General features: G+C 39.8%; 1 long non-coding RNA gene across 2 annotated transcripts in view; it reads left to right on the top strand.

The window, feature by feature from the left end:
• The first annotated feature begins 896 nt into the window (after positions 1-896).
• Positions 897-26,735, top strand: part of LOC139079132 (uncharacterized) — a 29,849-nt gene continuing 4,010 nt past the window's right edge. Inside the window, exons 1-4 of one of the 2 annotated variants that reach the window (XR_011532464.1) lie at positions 916-993; positions 2,684-3,145; positions 25,511-25,642; positions 26,379-26,596. This is a non-coding gene — a long non-coding RNA (uncharacterized lncRNA). Of the gene's footprint in view, positions 994-2,683; positions 3,146-25,510; positions 25,643-26,378; positions 26,597-26,735 lie in introns of both variants that reach the window. The other variant, XR_011532465.1, reaches the window with a different exon arrangement.

Below are 26,735 nucleotides of genomic sequence, written 5' to 3'. Positions count from 1 at the left end.
CACATGTCACAAAAATCCACCCTCCTGTGTCTGAAGTCACACATATGTCTCTGTATTTCTATATTTAGGCTTATCTTTGCAATATCTTTGATTGTAGAAGATATAGAGCTTTTTATTCAAATGGGCATTGGCAAATGGCATATTTCCGTTTGCAGCACACATCATTTCAAATCATCCAGATGCTGTGAACTCTTGCTTAGTCCACTAATTCATCTGACTTTGGAATTGTCAGATCAAAACCTAATTCGACAACCAAATTTCCTTGTAAATGTAATTAGAAATACAAAGCATGAGGCAACCATACGGCAGCTCTAGCTGATTTAAAACTATCTACACATCCTAAAACTTTTACTCCTTTCATTTGAATCATCCATGTCTTATATTTAGATATGTATCTCATTGCCATCAACAATAGAATTATTTTCATGTTGTGCTGAGCTCTCTTAAAAGATAATGTTAAATCTATATGGCTTTTATCACGGTTTTATGAAGAATGCCACATGCCCACTGCAGATGGAAGAAGGCTATCCAAGCACTTGCAAACTGGGTAAATATGTTGTGCTTGAGTTTGTATATTAGTGAAGGTACCATTAGCTGATACAGTGCACACATCCCCATATCTAAGTGGCTAATCCTGAAGGGAGTTAATTGCTCTCCTATGTGAAGTCTAAAATGAATGTTGATGATGAGTGAGGTGGCTCTCTCAAAGTCAGGCTTCAGGGATCCAGACTCCGTGTATCTTGTGGCTCTACCACCTTCAACTTGTGATTGTTAAGGTCACAATCCTCACTTGCATCAAGGTGGTGAATGTTGCAAGAACATGACGGACAGCTAGTGGGAGGTTTTGCAGATCAGGTTGGGAGCTGGCATGCATCACTTGTCACATTTTGTCGGCTGGAAGTCAAGCACGTGGGCATGTGTAACTGCAAGGACGGATGGGAAATGTCTCCGAGCTTTGTGCCCTGAAGAACAAGGACAGCCTTTTTATTAAAGGTAACTGTGCTTATTTTTTGTTACATCAAAGTAAATAACAGGAACTCTTTAATGAAAAAACTTTAATAGAAGATCTGAGAGTGAACATTCCTGTATTCGTGGGCACACCAGAATTTCAGAGCTAAGACTATGTAGTTATGTTTTCTGACTCTCTTAGAAGGAATGATCTTCAAAGGGGTGGTGTGGTATGGTGGGAAAAACAATAGATCCAGATTCATAAAATCTGAATTGTTTTCTCCCATCTGCTACTAATTACTTGAGTGACCTTAGGCAAGTCACTTTCTAGGCTTTATTTTTTTCATTGGTAAAATTAGAGCATTAAATTAGATGATTGCTAGGGTTCCATCCAAAAGCTAACAGTTTGTGATTCACTGACTTTGTTTTGTTTTTCTACATTATGATATATTGACAATTAGGAGAATCCTAAATCAATATTTTGTACGTTACTTATGCTCTGTAGTAGAACTATTATTTTTTTCTTTCAACTTATACGGCTTTAGTGAGTATTCCATAAACTTTTGCCTTTTTTCCCTCCATATACCAAGACTTTTAAAGATTTACCCTCTTTCCAAGTTTCTCACTGCCTATTTTTTGTGGAACAAAGGTTAACAAAAATAACACTTTTGCTGATATCTACTCATTAAATCATTACAATCTTAGCTTTGCAGGATAAACTGGGTCATGACGCTCGCTGACTGTCATCAGTAAGGACAGTGCGTGAGGAATTGAACTTGGGTCTTTTCAATTCCCAGCTGTCAAATTGCCTCTAGACAATAGATAGGATATTGTATAACATTAAAATGTTTCCTGAAGGTCTTTGCCTTCCCTATTTCCAAAAACATCATAGAAAACAGATTTTCACAGTAAGAGTGCTTCTCTTTTTCCTAATTCTTATTTTCTTTACTTCCATGAGTATAGATGTGCGTGTGTGTGTATCTAGAATAAGCTATGTACTCTCCAATCCCCTTCAGTCTTGAGCGTATTTCTGCAGCCCCAATATTCTCAATGGGGAAATGGAAAAGATTTTTTTCAACTTAATTCTTCCAGACCTTCCTTATGCTGCTCAACTCTTTATAAAAGACTATGTTCCCATGTTAACAAATTGACAAGATCTGGAAATTCTCCCACTGTGTGGCAGAGATGATATGCTAGTGTGCTTTACTTTCTTGACCAGAGAGTATATAATTGCAGCCCATAGATCTTCCAGAATTTTCCTTTTTGCTAGTGAGGTAAAAACAAACACAAAGAAAAACAACACAACACAAAGACTTAAGGATCTGTTTCCTTTTGTGGGAGAAATATCAAAATAAGAGGCCAGGGTCTCGCCCTTCACAGTCCTCTGAAAGCAGATACTTCCTTAATCCCCACTGGGCTCCAGGGAATAGGGATCTGGTCAAAGAGCTGGTTCCACATTATCTGTTTTCATCAGAGGACTTCAAAACACTTTACCAACACATATTCATTCCTGTCGCACTTTTAAGAAATAATATTGTCCTCATTTTGCTGATGGGAAAAGTGGGGTACAGGAAGTGTAAGTGACAAATTCAGAGCGTGTGGTGGAGCAAAACGTTGTACCCAGGGCTCTGGAGAGCCAGTCTCCTGCTCTAACAACCAGATAAGGCTTCCTCTGAGGCTGTGGACGTGGCTCACGGTTTTTAAAATGATGGTTTATTTTATTTTTATGGCACAGAGAGACTGCTGAAGAGACAGACGGATGAAAAAAATTTAATAAGTCTTCCTTAGAAGGTTGAATGCTGCATATTGTTAGAACTTGGAAAATATCTCCCACCTGGAACCATCCAAGACACTGAAAAGCTGTGAAACTATGAACAAACAGCAAAATAGGAAATGAAAAATATTCATAGGGATTTTTAAAAATAGAAATATCTTGGCCTAAACACTAAATTTGAAAATGAAACTATCCCAGCTTCTTTTAAATACACGTCTTCATTACTGATTCTCTCCGATGGAAACATATTTGGATGCTTTCAACCAGACGCGTTCTCTGTGCATCTATCTCTCCATCAGTATATTCCTGGCATGATCTTTGTCACTGATACTTTCATTTGGACAAGATAGCCTTGTGTATTAAGCAAAACCCAAAATATGCCAAATGTGATGAACTGTTTCAGCTTTGAAAACATCAGCTCAGGTAAGCTTTTCAACACCAAGACATTAATAATCTTCTGTGCATGATATGAAGCAACTTTTAATGATTGATTAATAGCTCTCTGATGCAAACAGTGATCACAATGAATGTACATGCTCGTTGTTGTGCAGGCAGATAGATCGTGATTCAAATAAAAATTAACCTATAATTAATAAACAAGCACATGCAGAAGTCAAATATTTGTGCCTTCAGCCCTTAAAGCCAGTGAACATATAAAGCTTGTCAAGTGTTTTGAATTTCACTGAGAGAGCAAGCACTCGTACGTAAGATGAGAGAAGGCGGACAAAGGGATGGCTTCGTCAGGAAAGGATGTGCTTTCAAAAGCTTGCCCAGTAAAATCATGCAAATAAGCAGATTTTCATAAGCCCCAGGCTGCAAAAAATTCTTCTGGGCTTAGAGGGAATCAGGCAATCCATCCAAAAGAGATGTTCTACTTTGCTTCTCTTAGTTTTCTTCTCCTTCAAAAGTCTGTGTTGACGGAGAAGTTCTGAGTTAGACTCCTGCGAGGCTGACATATGTACTCCTTTATTGTGAGAGCATTTACAGGAAGTGATGGTTTAGGCCGGGGTGACCACAGTGAAACATGGGGTGGTGAGGCCCATGCAAACATCGGGGATCAGTAAGACTTTAAGGATGTTTATGGAATTTTTCAAATCCATCGGGAAGGAAGAGGATACAGAACACAGCTGTTGGAAGGATATATAGAATTGTAAACCTTTTAGTAATTGTGTCACTGCCAAATTATATTTTCTCTTTGATTTACTCAGTTAAGTTCTACACAGTCTAGAAAAACTCAATATATGACAATAAAAATGATGGGCATTGCAAACTGGCAATGAGTTGTACTGTGGCTTTTGTAAAGCAGTGGTTATCAAAGTGTGGTCCCTGGACCAACAGTATCTGCACCTGGGAACATATTCAAAATGAATTCCATGGGCTCCACCACAGACGTACTGAATCAGGAACTCTGAGTGTGGAGCCCAGCAAGCTATAACCTAACAAGCCTTCCAGATGATTCTGATTCACACTGAAGTTTAAGAAGCACTATTATAAGAACCAAGCAGGACTCCTGGGGTAACCTGACCTGATGAGAGGGCCAAACCAAATAGGATCTTCTTCAGAAGGTTTAAGTCTTGGGGCCAAGGTACAAGTTCCATACCTTTGGTCTCAGGCACAGTCTTAGGATCAGGTATGCTAATTTGAAAAGGTCTTTACATCAAATACAAATTTGTATTTTGAGGGCTTGATTTTCCACTTTGAAATTTTCCTCTGTGTACACTCTGGGTTTAAGTAGTGGTGGCCCAGCAACAGCCCTAGCCAACTTCCCAGAGTTTTTCTGCAGAAAAACAACAAACAGGGTCTCTTGCAACTTTTTTCTTGTTAAGGTATCAATGCAAATCCTTCAACCCCAATTCTGCTCAATTCCCTTTTTAACCGTACTGAAGCTAGCAGTACAAGCATCGAGTGGATCCCTTTTATACCACGGTAGGCTCGCTGGACGTGTTTGGCTGGACAAAGGGAGGTTTAGCAAATCAGATTTTATACACTAGTTGGAGATCACCAACCCCCCAAATATTAGAACATTGACTCCAATGTGAAATTTCTGTATTGTAAAAAGAGAATTTGTAATACAAATTTAAAATTACTCTTAAAGCAAATATTGCATGTATCTCTCCATCAATTTATTCTCAGTGTGATCTCTGTCACTTGTGTAGAAAGATTCAGAGAAGAGCGATAAACATGACAGCACAAAGGTGACACTGAGCATGTTGAACAACCAGTACAGAGCAGGATGTGGAGTCCCTGCCATGCCAGGCACCAGCCTAGGGAGTAAAGGATCGATGGTGCCTTGGGAAGGGGACAGTGTGGCAGAGCAGGAAAGGCATGGGGCAATCAGGGAAGTGGCGATTTACCAATAGGTATGATCATTTTGGTGCATTATGGCCCAAACTCAAGAGGAAGGAAATAAGGACATTTTAAAAAAATACTGTGGGATAAAAAGATTCTGTTAATATTGACATTTCAACCCCATCGGCCTCTGTGTGTTATCTCTTGGGTGGGATCTGAGTGTGGGTTGGATGGTCTTCACGCTTGTTTGGCAAGCCGTGTTTTCTCTTATTATAGTACTAATTATGGTGTATTAGAAATATCTGTTCCTTTGTCTTCCGCTGGACTGTAAACTCCTAGCGTACAAGGACTCAATATTTTCCTCCTCTTTCCCTCCCTTCCTTCTTTTATTGCCCTAGTATCTATAGTGTCTGATAATACAGAGGAGATAATCAACAAATTTATTTTTTTTTCTGAAGAAGATTCACCCTGACCTAACATCTGTGCCAGTCTTCCTTTATTTTGTATGGGGGTTGCTGCCATAGCATGGCTGCCACCAAGTGCTGTAGGTCCGTGCCCAGGAACCGAATCCTGCTGCCGAAGCAGAGCACACGGAACTTAACCACTAGGCCATGGGGCTGTCCCCAACAAATATTTTTGAAGGAATGAATGAACAATTATAAACTGACTAGGTCTTGCTGCTAAGAGCTCATTGGCAATGGACAGACAAGAGATGCCTTTGGTTCCATCAGGGGACAGGCTGGCTTCAGGGTCTGGATGAAACCGTGAAGCAAAGGAAACAGACACCTTGATGTCTCTGTGGGAGACGAAGGCCAGGTATAGAAACCAAGAAAAGAATTAGTTCTAGCAGGAGCTGGGCACCAGAAATGGCATCTTGTTTGGGATGTCAGAACACTTCAGAAAGGAATGGGGCTCAGCTCAGGCAGAACATGGGACCTGGTGGGAGAAGGCAAAGGATGGGCAGTGAAAACAAAACAAAACAAAACCCTCTTTTTTTCTTAGGTGCCTGGTAGAGTTTGTAGGAAAGCAAACTTTGTTTGAATAAGGAATAATCTAGTGGAGTCACAAAGGAACTTGGGGAAAGACGTCCTCAGTCCAGGGATAGACTAGATCCAGAGGGACGGTCACAAGGAATCTGGAACACAGATTCTCTAAAAAGGGCATCTTACTTTTAGCAGGACAGAGTCCATGTGTGTGCTTTTCACGTTAGTTACTCACCTGTATAACATTGGTTCTGTAAGAAGCAGTTCTGTTTGTAACATACTTTGTTATATTACAAACAACTGGCCTAAGAGAGAAGTATTAACATTGACTTTGAGTAGGAGTGACTTAAATATCATAGGCAATTATTGAGTGCTTGTTGAAAGAATTAATGAACCACGGCAAACGCTGTGTGTCACAAATCACTAGGAAGAGCCCACTAATCTTAGGGTGGGAGCCTGCTTTATCACTCATCAGTGGCCCCATGTTCCCCAGGTGACTAAGCCAGAGGAAACATTAAAACAAAGGGCTTTTGATTAGTACAAGGAAGCACTTCTTCAACCATTAGTTTGATAAGACATAGCAACTGGCTAAGGGAGATGGTACCCACCATCTACGAATATTTTAAAGAGGAAAAAAGGTCTCATCAATTCCGAAGCATTTTTTTTATCTTTGTAGCCTGGAGGCAGGACGTGGGTGTACTCTATCTAGAGTTTCTCAAGACCTCTTGGAGTGCTCTGTGAATCATCTATGGCTTCTTGTCGCTTGCTTCCTGCCCCACAGCCTCACCTTTATTTTTGTTCTTTCTCTTCCTTCTCACTCTTGGCATGTGTCTGACCTTCCCATTTCTTTCGTATGTATCCCTAGACCCTTCTTCTTTGGCAGCTGTTTGGGGGAATGCAGCAATTGGGCTCATTGTGCCTGGACACCAGCCCCAGCCTCAGCTCACCAATGGAGCTTGTGAAAAGTGTCTCAAGCAGTCTGCTCAGCCCAGGACTGGAGTACCACCCTGGGTTTGGCTTTGGCAGGTACAGCCCAGAAGGAGCTGGCAGCACAGGAGGAAACCTTCTCTAACCAGCTAGGGAGGGCCACATCCAACGTGGAAGCTTCCCTAGAGGGGGACATCTACCAACTCAGACAATGACTGGAGGCGAAATGGGCTGCTTCCATTGTTTGCACGCATAAGTATAGTTCCCACAGTTGAGCAATGGAAACCAAGGGAGTATCTGCGCAACAGGAGATGTTGACTTCAGTTTGCATTCTCCACTGGTGCCCCTAGGCTCCTTCTGCTGTCACTCCCCACTCTCAAGAATTCAATGCCAGGAATGTAAATTGGTGCAGCCAGTATGGAAGATGGTGGAGAAACCTGTGGAGGTTCCTCAAAAAATTAAAAATGAAACTACCATATGATTCAGCAATCTCATTTTTGGGTATATATCTGAAAGAAATGAAATCACTATCTTGAAGAGATATCTGCACTCCTGTGTTCATTGCAGCATTATTTATAATAGCCAAGATGTGGAAATGACCTAAGTGTCCATCATGGATGAACGGATAAAGAAAATGTGGCATATATATACAATGGAATATTATTCAGTACTAGAAAGAAGGAGATCTTGCCATTTGTGACAAGATGGATGAAACTTGAGGGCATTATGCTAAGTGAAATAAGTCAGTCAGAGTAGGACTAATACTGTATAATCTCACTTATATGTAGAATCTAAAAAAACCTGAACTCATAGAAACAGAGAGTAGACTGGTGATTGTCAGGGGTGAAGGGGTGGAGGAAATGGGAAAATGTTGGTCAAAGGGTACAAACTTCCAGTTATAAGATAAATAAGTTCTGGGGATCTGATATAGAGCATGGTGACTATAGTCAAAAGTCCAGTATTATATACTTGCAAGTTGCTAAGAGAGTACATCTTAAACGTTCTCACCAAAAAAAAAAGGCAAATATGTGAGGTGATGTGTTAACTGATCTTTTTGTGATATATGTACAGTCATGCACTGCAAAACAATGTTTTGGTCAATGATGGACCACATATACGACAGTGGTCCCATCAAATTAGTACTGTATAGCCTAGGTGCGTAGTAGGCTATACCATCTAGGTTTGTGTAAATGCACTCTGATGTTCCCACAATGACAAAATCACCTAACAACACATTTCTCAGAACGTATCCCTGTGGTTAAGTGATGCACGACTGTATGTCAAATCGTCACACTGTACACCTTAAACTTACACGATGTTGTGTCAATTATATCTCAATATATCTGGAAAAAACAGAATTCAATGCCTTCCTGTTTCCTTGGGCACATCAGACCCGCTTTCCTCTCCATCATTGTGGCTTTTCCTCCCCATCATTGTGGCTTTTCCTCTTGGGACAGCCCTTCATGCCCTGAACTCCTCCACTCATTGCGCCTCTCCTTCCACCCCTGACCCAAATTTGCCAGTCCCAGTCCTCTCTCCTCAGTGCCTGCTTTTCAGGTGAATTTCTTTGACAGCTGCGTTTCTGACTTTTTTATATTTGTGTTCTCTACACTATCTGGAACCTGGACACAGAAAGTACTCAATGAGTGTGCTTATTAAATTTGAGTTGATTGAAATTGCATTGCTGTCCTATCCCCAGCTTTCATCTCCTCACTCATTCTTTCTGAGATGCACTAGAAAGACAATGGCCACAGAGTGAGGACGCTGTGATAGCCCTGGACCCACACTTACTACCTGTGACCCCATGAGCAAGTCACTTCACCTTTCTGAATCTGGTTTCTGACTGCAACACAAGAACTGTAGCAATTTTTTATTCTATGTCTCATGATATTGTTAGGATTAAATGAGAGAACGTGGGTCTGTGGGTTCACGGATTAGAAAATGCTATATACTTAGAGTACTTCTTATAGTAAAATCTGTTTTGAGTTAATGGCTGATAATCACTTAAAATATTACTCTTCTCAGATAACTTGCACGCTTGCATAATGAGAGAAGACATCATTTTTTAAATTTAATTCTGTTCAGTGAGGAATTATGCAATGTCTATTATGTGTCTAGAAATTTTGTATACATTGTGGAGGTTTTGAAAGAGGTATAAGAAATGATTGCTTCCTGAGAAATTATGACATAATTAGAGGGTACACCTGCCAGCCGAGCTGCCTACTTGGAATTTAATACCTGGTTTTAAGACTTTGAAACTAGCTTCACAGACCAGTAAAATTAAAAAAAGAAAACAAATTGGGAGACCAACACAGAGTTGTCAATTTTTAACTTGTCTCATCTACTCAATAGTTTAAAAACTATATTTGGAAGTTGTGCAGAATAGCATGGAAAAGTACAACCTCAATAACAAAACTATAAAAAGTTAAAACTTGACTCATTTGAGCTTTATGGAAAACATAAGATGCTGCCCTGATCTTCCTCTCTTCACTTTGAGCTACTCTGCTCTGTCACAGACCAGGAACTGGGAGCCACTGTTGAGCAGACAGAGCAGCTGCCTGGGAGTCAGCCTTGCTCCGACACTAATTATTTTCCATTGCGTTGGTGTGAGACTTTGCACAAGGCCTGAAGCTCTCCAGGCTCCCTTCCTCTTCGCAAACTAGAGGGTTGGACTAGAATCCATGCTGTGCTTGCGCCTATGGTAGCCACTAGCCACATGCGGCCATTTAAGTTTAAATTAATTTAAATTAAATGAAATTAAAAATTTAATTCCTTAGTTGCACTAGCCACATTTCAAATGCCTACTAGCCACATGAGGCTAATGGCAATCGTACTAGACAGCGCAGATTTAGAGCATATCCAGCTTTGCAGAAAGCTCAATGGAATAGTACTGGGCTAGAAGACCTCTAAGTTTCCTTAATTTTAAAATTCTAGGATTTTTGTGGTCACATGCAGGACCTGCTTAACTTCTGAAATACAGCGAGCCTGAACCATAGCGAATTTTTTCAATTGCCTTTTAAATTAGAATGGTGATATAGTTCTTATCTAATTCTTATGGATGGCAAGGATATCAGTTAGTGTCTAAGAAGCATTATGATTTTACTGTAAATCTGTGTAGTTTGGTTAAACCAAGGTCTCATATTCAACCTTCTGTATCTATCTGAGAAGTTCTCCATTTGAATATCCACTTTTTCTAATCCATATCAGATATTTCTTTCCTTTTTTTTCTTTTTTGGTCTGAGATTAATCTCTCTTAACATTTTCACAATCTTATGGGGAAAACTAATCTAAATGATAAGTAGGTTCTTTTTTCTTCTTCAATCTACCATAAAATTGCCAATGTGTTGTTAAAACCACTATTTTTATAGAACTGGTGTAAACACTGTTTTGGACTCCATCTGTTGAATCAGTCCCAGGCGCTAACAAGTATTGTTGTGAGATGTGCCATCATTGGTGATGTGGATGGGGTACAAACTGAGATGGCTTGGCAACATGCAGTGCCACATAAATTAAGTCATTGTTGTTGCCATTAAAGGAAAGCACCAATGCCATTTCAGCTCCATGCAAAGCTGGGAATGGGAGAAAAGCACTCAGCACTTGCTTTCCGAATCTGAAAGAACAAAATCATAAAAAATATTAAAGTCACATCCAAATTTGCAAGATATTAAAAATTAAAAGGAACAATGAGAGAGGGAGAAGGAAAGAGAGAGAACTCAGTGGTCCCTAAAAATGACTCAACAAACTCTATTATGCAAACAAATGATGATTGCTGGACATCAGTGCCTATCCACTCAGTATTCTTTCTTAAGCTTTATCTTTCTCTGAGCAAACAGAAGTTAGAGCCAACAACACTCTTTTTCACACCTTGAAGTAAATATAATAAAATAAGTAAAATTTGCAGATACCTAGTTGTTATAAATATGTGGCAGTCCTGGCCAAGAGAATTGGCAAGAATTCTCAGCAAAGTCCAGTGACAAAATCCATCCCAGCTTCACAGACTCACCAACTCTGACCTCTGTGCCTCGCAGACTCTGCTTCTTGTCAGTTCTGTGTTCTTGCTCATATTACCATATTGCCTACATGCTCTGCTTAGAGCAGAGCAACTCTGCCCCTGGAGTGGGCTTGTGTCAACATTTTTATTGCAAATTCCCATTTTCTGATCATTAAAAAGCTTTCGACACAGAAGTAACTTTGCGAGAGTTCAAACTTTGAAAGGATTCATTTAATGGCTTAAAAATAACACTTGGGCCACACCCATAATTTAAAATGTTCTAGCTGGCTTTGTGGCCTGGATTTTTTCAAAATGCATAAACTTAAAATATGAAGGGACTCAGGACTTGGAGCAGTTCCAAAGATTGGTTTTTAGTGTTTGGTGAACTGGAATGAGGTTCCTTAATGGTAAGCTTTACTTGCAGAAATGAAATTGCAGGATCAGTTTAGTTGGAATGTCATCTAGCTTCAGCTGGGAGGGTGTCTCTCTATAACTTTCTCACAGGGTTATGAGGGAAGAAGGGTTGGGCCTAGGACAGGCTACGTAATTTGAGGGGCCCAGTGCAAAGCGAAAATGCAGGGCCCCTTGTTCAAAAATTAAGAACTTCAAGATGGTGACAGCAGAGCATTAAGCAAAGGGCCCTGTGTCACTGCATAGGCTGCATGACCATGAAGCCAGGCCCAGCTAGCCTGTTCTTTCTTCCTTTCTTCCTTCCTTCCTTTCTTCTTCTTTTCTCTTCTCTTCTCTCTCTCTCCTCTTGCTCTCTCCCTCTCTCTTTCTCTATTTCTTTCTTTTTCTCTTTCTTTCTATGTATATCTCAAGGTATACTAAGAATTTTGCTGTTTCTAAAGCACTGTTCATGGGTATTACTGGCTGAAGTAAAATTTACCCATGAACACTGTTATTTTAAGAAGTTTTGTCTTAATTCATTCACAAAATATAGATATTCCCAACTTTCCTTCTAAAAGCTATTTGATAACACCAATTAAAACACTTAAGAGAAGATAGTTTGTTTTTCGCTTTTTTTAGCTGAGGAAGATTCACCCTGAGCTAACATCTGTTGTCGATCCTCCTCTTTATGTTTTTTGCTCGAGGAAGATATCCCTGAGCTAAGATCTGTGCCAGTCCTCCTCTATTTTGTGTGTGGGTTACCGCCACAGCATGGCTGACAAGTGGTGTATGTCCATGCCCAGGATCCGAACCCACGAACCTGAGCTGTCAAAGTGAAGCACACTGAACTCAAGCACCACACTGTAGGGCCAGCCCTGAGAAGATGGTTTTATAAAGCTGGTAAAGTGTTTTCATATCTATTTTCAAATATGATCTTCAAAATAATCCTATGAGGTTGTTAGACTAAATGAAACCCATTTTTCAGATTGAGGACCTGAGGTCTCACTGTAAAATCAAGTGATTTGCATAAAGCTTTTCAGGTCCTTATTGGTAGAACCAAAATCAGAACTTCACTCCCTTGACACTTAATCCTATTTCAAGTGAAAGGGTGGCACGTGTCACAAAGCTTAAACACCAAAAGAGAGAAAACCTTAAACCAAAAAATAATGGAAAAATTATTTTCTTTCATAAAACTCAGACTGGACCAAACCACTTGAAAAGACTTTAGAAGGTCATATTGTTGTGAAACTTGTTCAGCTTCAGGAGTCCTAGTCTCCCTGAATCCATGTGATACAAGGTTGTGCTATAATTGGGCTTGTTTATAATTTGGTAAACAAAAGAGATGGAAGGTGCTAGCCATGGACTGCGGTTGAATACTAAGAAAAACTCCAGGAAAGACTAGATAATAGAGATTCGAGGTCTGAGGCTCATGTTTGTTTACTGAAATATTGTTAGTCCTGCATTTCTCAGTGCATTCCATGGGCCATTAATAATGTGTTACTTAAAAAAAAAGCCAAGAAGAAGCTCTTTTTGGTCAATTAAGTTTGGGGAAACAATGACTTTGACACAGTTAAACAGCTTCCTAACTGCAGGACATCTCAAACCTTTAATGAGCCACTGTGATTTGTGACTCCCTCTAAGAGGGAATGCAGCTTTTTCAAACTTTCTTGATCACAGAACATCGTACCTCTTTTTTGTTGTTGTTGTCCAAAGAATCTCAAGGGGCTAATGCTTTCACAGAACACATTTGTGAAGTGAGACCTTGGATTAAAGAACCAACTTCATTGATGATAGTCCTGTAGTGGGTTGAACTGTGGTCCCCAAGAAATATGTCTACCCAGAACTTCAGAATGTGACCTTATCTGGAACCTACCCAAATGTAGATGCAATTAAGGTAAGGATCTTAAAATGAGATCATCCTGGACTTAGGGTGGGCCCTAAATCCAATGACTAGTGCTCTTGTAAGAGAAGGCAGAGGGAGATTTGAGACACTGAGACACACAGAAGAAGGCTCTGTGAAGGTGGAAGTAGAGGTTGGAGCCATGTTGCTAAGAGCCAAGGCAAGCGAGAGCCAACAGAAGCTGGAAGAGGCAAGGGAGGACTCTCCACCAGAGCCTCTGGACTTGTAGCCCCCAGAACTGGTTCCTGCTGCAGCCCTAGGAAACTACTATAAGTCCCGCCAGTAAACCAGAACTGAGAGTGCCCTCCATCTAGATATATGCAAATATGAGTGGCCTGATAGATCTGGAAATGGAACCTTGCTGTCTGGTGAACAGTTGGTCGAGTGTTCAGCCATCCTTGCTGGGACTGCTGTGGAGGAATGGAAAGTTACTCACGAGAGGGTTAATTTAAGACCTAGATAAGTTGAAGAGAATGAACCACATAGAAAAGACCAAAGCTGTCAGAAGTCCAACTGCTGTAGAAAGGGGAATGACATGATGGGACAAAGAGTCGGTGGGGCATCCAACACTGTCACTCCTGTCCCAAGGGGATTCTCCCACGGGTCTCCAAGTTGCCTGTGGGTGAGAACCCTAAATGCTCTCAACTGTCTTGCCCCTGCTGCTTGGCTCTCACATAAGACTGGGAACGTTTCCAAGCTTGCTTTGTATTCTGACCCTCTAAGCATGTTCATGGTTTGTTCTCTTTGCTCTCAGTTGAAGAGGGCATTTCTTTTCTTTGTCTTTCTGTAGCCTTTCCCCCACATTGTTGCCTTAGTCATTTATTTCTGACCTATAATTGGGCAGCATCATAAGGGCTTTCTTTGGCCCAGAGCAAGGAGGAGTTGTGTTAAATAAACTCAACTAGTCTCTAATTACTTGCGTGCTTATTGTGTATGAGCAGAAGTGGCTACAATGTCAAAGAAGCTTTGGCTCAATGGCTTTCACCGTGGAGGGTTAAAGGTTAGGGTGGCTCGGGAGGGCACTTGAGTTACACTGGGTTTTGTGACTGCTATTAACACAAAATAATGCAAGTGGAAGGCTGCAACTCATGCATTCATGACCCTCCCATTCTAGAAACTCAAAGTAGTGAATCTAAATGGACCCACCCTTCTCAGAAGGCAATTAGAAGCAACGGCCAAGACTTCAGAAACCCACTCACCTAATTGCTTTCAGCAGTTGCTTAACTCTTGCCTTCTAAGAGCCTGTCTGGAGTCCTCTTTCTTTGTCACACCAGTAGGGGGCATCCTAACAGGGACTAAAGTGGAGAGGGAAGAGGGGTTGAGGAGCAGTTCTGGACTCCTGCTTGCCTGATCTGTCCTCTGCCCCTACTGACAAGAAAGAAAATTGAAAGGGAGGCTGGTGCCAAAACAGCTTCCTGGTACCACTGCAAAGAGCAATCTGGCTGGTAGTGGGGAAGTGATTAAGAGGTGGTGAAAGGGGGACTAGTAGAAATTTTCCCCCTGTGACTGATCCATAAATTTTGGAAACCTTGGTGATCACCTCTATTAAAAAGGCAAAAATATGGGCCACAAAGAGGTTATTCCAAGTTCATCCTGAGACACCGGGGCAGTACTGGAAAATAAACTTGTGACTCCTGATTCCTGATCTACAACGCCATACTGGGATGAACCAAGTTACCCCTAGCCTGTCACCCCACACATAAATATAAGCAGATGACCCCACTTCCAGAATTCCTTTGCCTACTCCTCCTACTTTAACTGAATGTCCATCTCAAACTAGAGTGCAGGAGCAAATATGTCAGGCAGTGAAAGCTTTCAGGGACTTTGTGCAAGAAAGCAAGGAAGCCAAAACGCAATAGGTAGAAAAAGACCAGAGAAACATCTGGAAAAAATACCAGAGTGCATAATTATGATAACAACTCCCAGAAAGGTCTTGGCTTAAGATTTCTAGGGATTCTTTTCCCTTATCTGTGGTACACCCCCAAAAAGCAAAGCAGACCACTTTGCCCTGGCGTCTCCCCCCAATCATGACAACTCCCAACCCTGTGTGTCATTAAAAAAGACAACTGGGTTATAAATCTTTCTGGAGTGACTCTCCTATTTTTAATACTTATTTGCTTCTAACATGCAGAGACCATAGACTTTCTTCTAATGATTTAAGATGGAATAATTAGCTCACAGACCTATCTGAAAACAGATGCCCTTTAAGATGCAGTTCTTTTCTTTGATAAGTGGTCAGGAGAAGCCCCTGCTCTGAGCTGTTTTTAAGCAAGGCAACTCTGCTTTAGGAAGCTCAAAACACATCCTCTCCCCTCTTTAGTCAGCGCTTGTTAAATTCCTGCCACAGTGAACCTGCCCATATTTAGATCAAACATCCAAGTAAAAATCTGAAGGAATGGAGTCTAATTCGAGAATGTAAGATCCATTAAACTATGCAAGTATGCATGAACTGGAAAAAGTGGATCCCGTACATAGCGCCATAGCCCTTAGCTGTTAGCAGGTGTGAGTCAGTCAGTTGTACAATTCATTTGTCTACCTAATTGCACTGAAGATAGGCTTTTCCTTTGCCTATAACATCTCTAATGAGTAGGTTTTCAGTTCGATCTAACTAATTAATTCTTGTTAACTTCCTTTGCATTGCTGTTCTTTTAATTTAACCAGAGACAGCCCAGAGTTGCTACTAGTGTTTAGTCTCAACTAGATTACCCCTATTCATTAGGGGCTGTAATTGTTGGTCATACCCTTCCAAGCGGTCATTACAACCTCTGGCTTGCATATTGAATAACAGCAATTTCCTGACTCCAACCGCCTCTTGTGTGAGGGAGGGGAAAATGCTAATAAAGAAAGAATAAATGATTCCCGACTCCATTCAGGGCTGTGTAGATTTCTTTTACAGCAGAAATTGTACTGAGGTGGTAAAACGGGCTTCTTGCAGGCCCCCTACCTCCACCCTCAGTGAAAACAATAAGAACCAAGTGAAGCATTCCCTGCTACTGTGATTACAGCATCCGTAAAAGTGATTATATGGCTGCTGTAATCAACTTCAATGAAAGCTGCCTGTTAGAGCTTCAATAATTACTCATTTCTGTTAACAGCTTGCTTTCAGTTTAGCACTTTGAGGCCAAGGGGGGGGGGAAAAACTAGGGAATTTTAATAAAGGATCCCACTCACGTGATATTTTTGGGGGGTAAGTGCTTGTGTGTGGGCAAAAAAAAAAAAAAAAAAATGCACATGTAAGTTTTTTGTCCCTTTCTCAATAGCAGCCCCCTTTCATTTTAAGCTTAGATTCTATTTAACCAGCACAAGCACAAGTTCATACAGGGTTCAATCATGTACTGAATGTTTACTGAAGGAGGCACAATAGTTTAAATAAAGTGGTGGTTTTAAATATTTTACCCATTTCTTTAAACAAATTGCCAACCCTTAAAGTCTGTGCTAAACACATTTCAAAAGCAAAATACCGCAAGGATCTTTCAATAAAACTTCCACATTGAGTGTTTCATTTACTCTCCTTCACTGCCCCCTCCTGCTTTGGTCTGGATGCATTTTATTATTTATTTTCTAGGAGAGGGCAAGTTTGGGAGAATATAATTTGTTCTAAATGCCTTCAAATATTTGTTCTGAATGCCTTCATTGGAGGACATAAAGCCAAAGAAGAGATTATCCCAAGCCCAGTGACATCAGTCACCTGGGTGGTCGAGTTTCAGAGATCTGGCCAAAGTGTGATCAGGTGGACAGAGAAATAAATCAGGCCCACTGGAACCTGACTCAAACTCCTCGCAGGTCTCACTTGCAGCATTTCTGAAAAACAATCAAGTTGCATAAACATAATATTTTTAAAAACATAACAATAGAGACTTTGTTTTCATCAAAGACAGAAACAAGACTACTAAAGTACAAAGGTTCTTTGAGCTTAGTCAACATTCAATAAATAAATCTAGCCTCCCCCGCGACCCCCAAAGCCCAGCAGAAAATACTGAAAACCTTACAAGAAAGTTGGATCCTGTTACATTTCCATGCCTTCAAAGTTCAGATAATTTGGGAAATCTTCTAAGTTTGGATGCAGTTTCATACGAAATCTAAATTTTTTTTTGTTTCTCCACCACAAATAAAATCCCAAAGGTATCAAATTCAAATTCTGGTGCTTTCAAAAAATTGCCTTAGAAAAAAACACATTGAACTTTGTTTTCTTAAATTTTTTCAAATGACTAAATGAGTTGTGAGGAAGGTCTACCAATCTTTTGAAAACTGTGGTATAAAGTATCATTAAAGTGCCTTAATGAAACAAAGTTGTGTTTTATCGAAAGTAATAATCATATTGACTTTGATTTTACTTATTTGCTGTGAAGGGCTCAAATTTCAAGTATTTCAAGATTTCATTGTGCTGTCATAAACAATACATAGCAAGAGTATAGTTTGTCTAGGACGTAGACATTCTTTAGCAGTACACGTGACAATGTTTAGCACATCAACGGAGTCCATATTTCTGGGACTTACTGATTTAACAGAGTAAAGGGATATATTCTTGTTCATCTTTCATTGTAATTGTTCTATTGGTTCAAACGGGCTTACATCTAAGCTATGTCTTTCTGAATGACACATCTCCCTCTCCTCCCTCACATCACCTTCAACTCTGGTTTTGTGTCAGAGTGAAACGTCCTCCATTGGACGGTGTTTCAATGCTCATAATCCAGTGACTCTCCCCATTGAAGTCTGGCTGTGCGCAGAGGATAAGGGTGGTGTTGGGTGGGAAGTGCGGGTGCACTGGGGGCTGGAGGCAGGGTCATGGGAGTGGAGTAGCCAGAGAGATTTTCTCCATTACTAATTCAAGGCTTTTGCTTCAATAGTACTCCACTCCTCGCTTTCTGTCATCAGAAAGGATATGGGACTCCAAAACCGAATTTATCATGCTAATCCTTTCTTCTTTATTTTCTTTCATACTGCCAAGCCATGATTGCCTCATTCTAATTTGGATTGTTCTATCATATTCTCTGTTAGATTTTTTTGTACTTTTATAAAGAGGGAAAGATGAAGTTACATATTTGAGATTCAAATAAAAATGGGGCAGTTCCCTTTCAGATATTTAATTTTTTTGAGAAACAAGAGTGTAACTAGTATTACTAGAGCTTTAAGACTGTTTTTATTTACACTTATCTATGTAAAGTTACAACTTAAACATGAAATAGAGAATTTAGATTTTTGATTAGCCCCTCTATAAAATGCACTATAGGTGAAATATAGGATAATCAGGGTCATTGAAAGGATTTGGGGGGTTTTATTTTTGCCTTCTATTTAAGACAGCCACATTCTACCAAAATCTCAAGCAGTCACCACCAGCATATACCAGTCACGTTTATACCATACAGGCTAAGAACCTTAGTATGTTGTATTCTGCAGAATGTTGTATTCTCTGAGTGAGAAAAGAACTAAGATGAGCCTTTGAAGTCAAAAGCAAGCAGAGATTTCCCAGAGTGCTGCTTCCACTAAGATTTTTACACCATTTTTCCTGTAGTTTCTAGTTTAGTGTTTTGTCTGGCTTCTGAACTCTAGTGCTTCTGTCTTCCTTTGTTTATGTGAAATAATATCACCCAGGTGTCTCCAATAAACAGCCAATATTTGATGGGATTCAGGTCTTTCAAGCCAAGGCATCAAGGAAGACAAGTAAATTGGTGATGTTCTGACATGTTACATTCATAAGACCTGAAGATTGGCTTTAAACCTTCTAGCAGGGGGAGATGATTAAGAAAGACAGACTCAGTAGGTACCAAGAGAAAGAAGTATGTTAGTGCTGTAGCTTCTGGCTACCTTATCAAGTTATGGCATTAGATAAGTTTCTGTGTCCCATTCGCCCACTCCACCAAATACCGGCATTCCCCAGCTGTTGGGGCCTTGGGGTGGGGAATAAACTCTATAAAGATTTCAAGAGTGAATCTACTCACAATTAGTTATTTCATTTTCAAACTGAAGGCACTGGAGTTAAACAGTCAGTACAGTATAATCCTTGCTTAGAGGCAAAATAATGTCTTTTTGATATCCTGTTGATCCTCATCGTTGCCTTGAGAATTGGTGAACTACAAGATGCTCCCAATTTGGAACAGCTATTACAGTGTTTTGTGCTCCTAAAATTCTTTCAATAAATATTTGCTTCATTTGGTGTTACTGATTTCATTTTACATTAATTAGAATATCCACCTTTGAAAGAACTACTTTACATGCAAAGTATTTTTTCTACTGGAACTCCCAAACTTTTCCAGAGAAGGAAGTAGAATTTAAAACAAATACCTTTTGGGTTTAGATTGGCAGCAGCGTCCAGGGCTTTGATAATTTATAGAAGGAACGACAAGTGTCTGTTATAAAGCTATACCTTATTTTAGCATTATTTGTCTGATTTTTATTAGGGCATCTTTGAGTATCCATAACTGTCTTTTTATTATTGTTTCTGACATGTTGTCCAAAATCCCTAGAAAACCATTACATCTCTCTTACTTCATGAAAAAAAATTATTTGGTTAATATTATCATATTCATTATGGGATTCTCCCTACAATTCAAGATGTTGCTCTTGTTATTGCACCTTAAGACTGAGATCTAATGATGAATCGATAATATTAATGTTAGTGAGAGTGTGGCAAAGAGGACATTCTCATATCCCATTGGTGAGAGTGTGAATTGCCATGACTTTTTTGGAAGGGCAATTAGGCAGAATCTATCAAGATGTAAAATATGAATATTTTTGAACCAACAATCCTCCCTTTTAAGAATTATTCTGCCAAAGATATTTGCACAAGTATATAAGAAAATGTGTGCCGAATGCTCACTGTACTATGATTTATATGACAAAAATATTGGAGACAACCCAAATGTTCATCAATAGGAGAAAAGTTAAATAAAGTATGGCACAGCCATGAAATACAAGGCAGCCATGGAAATGAATGAGAATGATGTGGAAAAATTCCCAAAATATACTGCTGAGTGAAAAAAAACAAATTGAAGAACAGCATGAACAGTCTCTTTTCACTTTAGTTTAAAATTTACATGTGTGCATTGACAAAGGGCATTGAAGAATACAAACTTACGTTACAATACCTGTGAAGTGGGTAGGCAGGGTCCGAGGAGTGAACTTCATTTCCAACTTTATACCCTTTCGTATTGAGTAATTTTGTTTAATGAGTGCTGCTTACTATTAAAAATATTTATTTTTCAGGATTTACAGAATAAATTCAATGGGAACCTGTAGTTTTAAAGTCTCTGATATCATTAGCCGTAGGATATAAGATTTTAAATAATGAAAAAAGTGCCAATTACTAAAGTAAAGGACATTCAGATTATTAGATTCTGGATTAAAATGAGCAATCTAAGACATTTGAATACAAGAATAGAACCCACTTAGAAACCATATAGGTAATCCTTTTATAATGATTTATCAATCATATTATGCATCTAGATTTGCTCTTGGGGTTAAACAAGCAGAAATTCACTTAGGTCAGCTTTTAAAAGAGGGTTTATCTTGGAAGATAAACATAGACTAGAATTTAAACTGAAATTTTAGGAATTGAGGAGTTTCCTGAGACAGGTTTTTGTCTTCTCACAGTGTCAGCATGCTTTTGTTTGCAAGTAAGAAAAAGACAATCAAACTAGCTTAAACTAGGAAGAGGACTGAGTGGTTTAAGTTCAAAAAGAAAGAAGAAGCAGATCTATAGCTTCAGATGAGGCTTGATCCAGCAGCTCCTAAATACCACCAAAGATCCAGTATCTTTTTATCTATGTCTCTGCTATTCTTTCCGCGGTATCAGATTTATTCTAAGGTTGGCCAACTTTGTGATTCCAAAATGGTCTCAGAAATACACCTTTCTTATTTCTAGCTGGGAAATATATCTTTTCTAGCATTCATAACAAACATCCTAATATGCATCATAATTGCTTGGACCATATTCCCAACCCTAAACCAATCACTGTGGTTGTTTGGTATACATGCTTCTTGGCTTGGCTTGGGTCACTATTTTACTATGTTAACATGCTCGAATCATGTAGTTGCCAAAACCAAAATCAGCATTGCCAAGGAGAGAATCAATGCTGGGAAGACAACTAGGAGTGTTCACTGTGGTCTCCCAAAGCACATCTGCTTCTCCTTGGCCAACCTGCTCCGTTCTCCTGTCTCCACTGGTCTGTTCTCTTGTTTACCACGTTTACTTTCCTTCATAACTTTTGTACTTGGCAGTCATGACCTCTGTCTGATTACTTCCCACTTCCACCTATCCATATTATGACTTTCCCCTTTCAGTTTCCATAGTGCTGGTAATTTAATTTCATCTTTCCTAATTCATATGTTAGCATTGAGATTCTGATTGGCCCAGCTCATCTTTTTGAACCAGGCCACATGTATTGGCCAGCTTGCAGATTGGTTGTCTTGAATCAGGCTTACACCGCTGGTCCAATGGTCTGTACATGAGGGGTGGGTGTGGGTAGTCCAGTCACATGGTCCAAAACGTGGTGGCCTAAGTAAGATGGGCTACGGACAGGCTTTCCTGTGGATGGGACTGTGAGGGAGGCACATCAATTCAAAGGGTGAGCAATAAAAGACCACCATTTTTTATGGAACATTTGCTATATATATATACTTATGTATATATATTTAAAGAGAAACCAAATTTTACACGAAAAAATATGATTTTACTCTCTTTTTTAGTTTCTTCCATAGCCTGTATCACATTTATTTGCATGTTGAGACATAATTGGGAAAAAATCTTGGTCTTTTGAAAGTTGCGTTGATTTTTGGAAACAGCCAGAAGTTATTTCGAGTCATTTCTGATTAAGGGTAATGAAGGTAGATATTATAAATTTGTCAAAAATGAGGTGTGACTATAAAAAAGAGAGAGAAATTATCTTTTGTGGTTCATAAACTGACCCTGAAGGCAATTCCAAGAGGAGTTTTAAAAGTGTTTCAAGCAATGACAGCACATTAAATAAATGTATTATCCTCCTGAGGTGATTGTTTCATTTGAAGGACAAAATTCAGGTATTTGTTCAGGCTGTTGAGCGTGTGTGTGTGCATGTGTGTGTGTGTGTGTCTTATTACGTTGTGATTAATCTCCATTCCACAGAAATGAAGGAACACTGATCTGCCTCTGAGTTCAGGAAGAGCTGGCGTTCAGGAGGCAGGTCCTGGCACAGCGGTATTGGATGTCCAGAGCTGTGAGCCATTCCAATTGGATCCAATGTGTATCAATAAATATTAAGAAATAATTGACAAATATTTTGAACATCACCCCTGACTGAGGCTTCCAACATCAACCACTAACTCCCATGCAATAAAGGGAAGAACTGATAGACTATTCTGTAGGATGCATAAATACCTCAGGAAAACTCAAAGACAAGGATAAGGTCATGACTAACCCAGAAAAGGTGAGTCTAGATCACAATTTTGTCCATTCCCAAATAGCCCCCAATAGCATTATATTCAATCTGCTTCCAGAAAATCTGGGATTTCTTAAGATTTCCATTAAGAATTAAAGATATCTGAGGACAACAACTTAAACAACACTGCTTTCACTAATGGGCAATCAGTGCTCACTCTCTGCTGAGGTGTTCCCACAGAGACCCGGGGGGATATGGAAAGTGCACTGTTACTCTCAAGGAGCATACCCTCAGGGATTGGGGGCATTTCACTTCTGGGGAGCTGTACAGGGGAGAAATGGCCATTTGCCACATTTAGCTAGAGTGACACCTTCTTTCTTGCTCACGCACTAATATCCATTCCCTTTCCTTATTCATGCATCAATATCAGGTGGAAAAGGGTGCTCAAACATAAAGTCATTTTATCTACACTGGGAAGAACAATACGATAAAGGGAAATCTTTTAATTGTATTTAAAATTTTTATTTGAAAAATTATTTTTGTTGAATAAGTCCTATAGCCACATTAGCATAAATTTGCAAAAAAGAGGGAAAAAAATCCCTAATATCTCATAGCCATAACACAATCACTGTAACTTTTGGGCAAATTATTTTCAGTTTTCTATGGATTAAAACAAATTTCTTTGAGATAAAATTCACACAACATAAAACTCACCATTTTAACCATTTTAAAGTACAACTCAGTGGTTTTCAGTATGTTCACGGAGTGATGCAACCATCACTACCATCTAAATCCAGATCATTTTCATCATCCCCAAAAGAAAGCCTGCACACATTGAGCAGGAACTGTAAGTGGTGAGGTCTTACCACGACATAATAAAAATATCAGAAAAAAAATCAGTTCAGACCTGAATTTGAAGTCTGGCCCCAGTAGCTACTAACAAGGTTGTCTTGAGGACAGCCTTTGGAAAGTTTTAAACTTCTTCAACTTGTTTCCACATCTGCGCAAAATAGACAATATTATATAAGATAACATATGCAAAGCATTCTTTTTTTTTTTTTTTAAAGATTTTATTTTTTCCTTTTTCTCCCCAAAGCACCCCCGGTACATAGTTGTGTATTCTTCGTTGTGGGTTCTTCTAGTTGTGGCATGTGGGACGCTGCCTCAGCGTGGTCTGATGAGCAGTGCCATGTCCGCACCCAGGATTCGAACTAACGAAACACTGGGCCGCCTACAGCTGAGCGCGTGAACTTAACCACTCGGCCACGGGGCCAGCCCCTGCAAGGCATTCTTATAGTTTGCCTTTTGTAGTTCCAGGTAAAACATAAGTAATCAAAAAGGACATCTCTTTCCCCAATCTAGCCCCTGCTATTATTTGTCTCTTTATTCATCTAATATTTGTATAGGTCCTTCCACGTGCCAGGAACTCTGTTATCTTTGTCAAGGTAATGGCGGGTGATGTGCTGCTAACAACCCACTCCAATTCCACCCACATCAATTTTTAACCTTCAACATTGCCCCTAAAGTGAAGTTTCACCTGCTTTTCTCTCTATGAAAATACTGTAGTGATTTTCCTCCAAAGACAAACATTCCTTACGGATGAGTCTGAGTATGGCAGGGACATAGTTGCCATCAGAGATCGTATATGTAGGTGGGAGATGAGGGAGTGGGCCAGCCGTGGTGCACACACCCAATGACCCAGCATCCCAAGTTGAGCATTTATAATTGATCCAAAAGTGTCATTCTCTGGTTATCCTGAAGTCCTCATCTATGATCTATTGCTTAATGAAAGAAGAAATTAATTAATTAACAATATGTTCAAGGAAGCCCCCAGGGGTTCAGTTTTCATGTGAAGTAAGTAGCTTACATCTAGTCAAGTGCTTTTGTCAATGTAATTCAACCACAGGCAAGACGACCTTGAAAAGCAGGCCTAGGCCAGAGGGGCGTGGGTCTGAAGGGTTTTCTTTTACCACCTAAACTGTTTTCTCTGTGGTTAGTTGAGTTTTATAGACATGAGGTCATAGTCTTCAGTCTAATCACTTTTGGGGCCCTCAGCATCATTCTGCTTCATGGACACAGTTTAAGTTCTGAACTCCAATTAGCCATTTCGCAAACCCTGCCACCGGTCGTGAGGCCATCATTTCTCTCTTCTAGCTCTTGTCTCATTGCCTTGGTTTTATTTGTTTTTATAGCTCCTGTATTTACCAACCTATGGACTCCTTGGGATTGTGTATCACTTGTTTTTGTTTCTTTAGAGCCTGGTACAGTGTCTAGATGGTCAATAATTGTTTATCGAATAAATGAATCAGTGAAAGACAAAGAAAAAGAGACAAAAATCTGTTCCTGGCTCAAGCCAAATCTATTACAAAATAATTAGACAAACTAGTAGTGTGAAAATCCATCAACTTTCCTTTTCCCAGTTGTGGTTTCAGGTATTACCTCCATTGATGAAGGATAACTCATTGACGTGGGGTTGGTTCTAGTTTTCTGGTTAGTTCTTCTGCTTCCAGGTGAGACTTTTGGAAGCCCCTTTTAATACTGCCTCCTGTTAATAAGGCCCCCAGGTCATTGCCCCCACATAGTGACACCATCTCATTAGTTTTGCAGAAAGGTGAGATTTACAACTTCTGTAGGAGTTTTCCTGTACAGGGTAACAGGGAAGGAAGCTGTAACTGCTTGAATTAGCACAACATATTTGCTTTCCTTCCGGCTGCCGTAAATTCTTAGGATGACACAGAATCAACATTTCAGATGATTATATCTGGCTTGTAAATTGTCCTCCAAATTGTCACCTTTTTCCTCCTAGCCCCACACCTGGAGGACTTAGCCCTGACCTCTGGCCTTAGAGTCAAGGTTAATTGCAGCAAGGTCACATGACTTACCACTCCTTTCAAGTTACCCTGAGGAATTCTACAAGATTCTTTTTACAGAGGTTTTTTTTTTTTTTTTTACTAGAAAACTTTGTGTTGTCAAGACCTCTGTTACAAGACTCTGCCCCAAGATTCTTCAAAAAATGTCAAAGCCACACTTAGCTCCTTGGAAACGAGAGCCCCTAACAAAGGATTTGCTAGTGATTGCTGGCAGAAGGTAGGTCACAACTGGTCTTGCAACTCATAATAATCCCAAGCACTGCACTCTGAATAAGAAATTACAGTATATTCAGAACAAATATTTCTTTATTAGTTAATCTCTTTGTGGTAAAGAACCAAGAAGGACATAGATTTTATTTTCAATTTCAAGATAGAAAAGTAAACAGTTTCCTGTGGACATTCAGAACTGGAGAGTGCCAGACTTTTGGCTGAATGTCTATATCTTCTTTAGAGATTACCAAGGAAAGTCCTTCTGTATTAGGATACATTTGAAGGAACTAGAAGAATGTAAACTGTTCATTCAGATTGACATCTGTAAGCGATCTTGAATGATTTATAATGTACGTAGGAAAATGCAGGTAACTTCTCAAAAATTGCTAGTTAATTCTTTTTGTCCTAGCTCAAAATCTAATAGGTAGGAAAATCTCATAATAAGCTTTTGGGGAAGGGTAAAAATTTGACATTAATGCTATCCAGTGAGAGACTTTGGAGGAGTCACAAAACCAAAGATCATTTCTGCAGTTCCCCCCTGGAGGTCGGGCAAATATGCACAGCTCCTTGTCAATGTTCTAGTCAATCTCAGACACCGAACTGGAAAAAAAGAGCAGCGAGGTATAGCTGACATTCTGAAGAATTCTGAAAAGCGCTCAGGAAAATTCATGTCCTTCTTAGAGAAACCACTTGTTAAGCTCTGGGAAGTTTTTGTTTCACCCCATCTGCCTCTTCACTTTCAGCAAGCTTTGTGACGTCAGTGAGAACTCACAGGTGCTGCTCCTCCAGCTGGGGCCTGACGGCAGAGTTCATCGAGCTAGCGTCTTACTCGAGTGACCCAGCCACGGCGCTCCACTTCTTTGAGCCTCAGTTGACTCTAGAAAGTGTCTCCAAGGCCCCTGTGTGGCTTAGTGTGGGCCTTAGATAGTCATATCTTCTGGCTGGACTCAAAATGTCTAAGGTAAGATAGAGAGATTTAGAAAGGAAAGAAAAAGCAACTCTTTTCCAGATAAAGGAATAAAAGAAGAAGGAAGGAGGGAAGGCAGGCAGGCGGGCAGGCGGGCAGAGAGAAAGAGAGAAAGAGAGAAAGAGAGATGAAA

Source organism: Equus przewalskii, chromosome 24, assembly GCF_037783145.1.
Source record: "Equus przewalskii isolate Varuska chromosome 24, EquPr2, whole genome shotgun sequence".
Lineage (NCBI taxonomy): Eukaryota > Metazoa > Chordata > Mammalia > Perissodactyla > Equidae > Equus > Equus przewalskii.
The sequence above is the reverse complement of the archived record's forward strand: the minus strand, read 5'-3'. Positions and strand labels throughout refer to the sequence as shown.